Raw genomic sequence first — 626 nt, forward strand, 5'->3', positions numbered from 1 at the left:
GGGCTGCAGAGCCGCCTCCGGGGAAGCGAGGCGGCATGGAGAGGGCCCTGCTCCTCCCCCAGGGCCACACTTTGGGGTTCAGGGCTCTGACACCGTTCCCCGCCCCGTGAAAGACATGCTCTGTGGGGGACGAGGCCTCACAGGCCCCATGGAGGCTGGGCAGGGCCTCGAGCGGATGTCCCGGCACCAGGAGGCGCAGCTCATCGTGCCCGGGGGGTGGGGGGTGGTGGTGGCCCTGGCAGCCGCCCCTTCCCCTCCCTGGGCTCCGGCGGGCGAGCATGGCGGCCGCGTGTCCTCTCAAAGTCCTTTATTGTACAAGGTCACGTCGGGGGAGGGGCGCGGAAGGGCGAGCGGGCACAGAGCGAAGGCGATAAATATGCCAAGCTTTCTTTCTCTTTAAATCAGGCATTTATAAACAAGAGCGCATACATTAATGACATAAAAATAGCTTTCGAATCGTAGAGTAAGTCGTATTGTCGTTAGCAGCAGCAAAGGAGAGGACGGGCGCGGTGGGTGCTCCTGGCGGGGACACAGGTAGAGCTGCGTTTTTCCTTAATTGAAGAAAAGGTCGCTGTGACTCCTGACTGTCGGACGGACAAGCTTCCTCGGGACCCACGGGCAGGGGC

Source organism: Myotis brandtii, unplaced genomic scaffold, assembly GCF_000412655.1.
Source record: "Myotis brandtii unplaced genomic scaffold, ASM41265v1 scaffold334, whole genome shotgun sequence".
Taxonomy (NCBI): domain Eukaryota; kingdom Metazoa; phylum Chordata; class Mammalia; order Chiroptera; family Vespertilionidae; genus Myotis; species Myotis brandtii.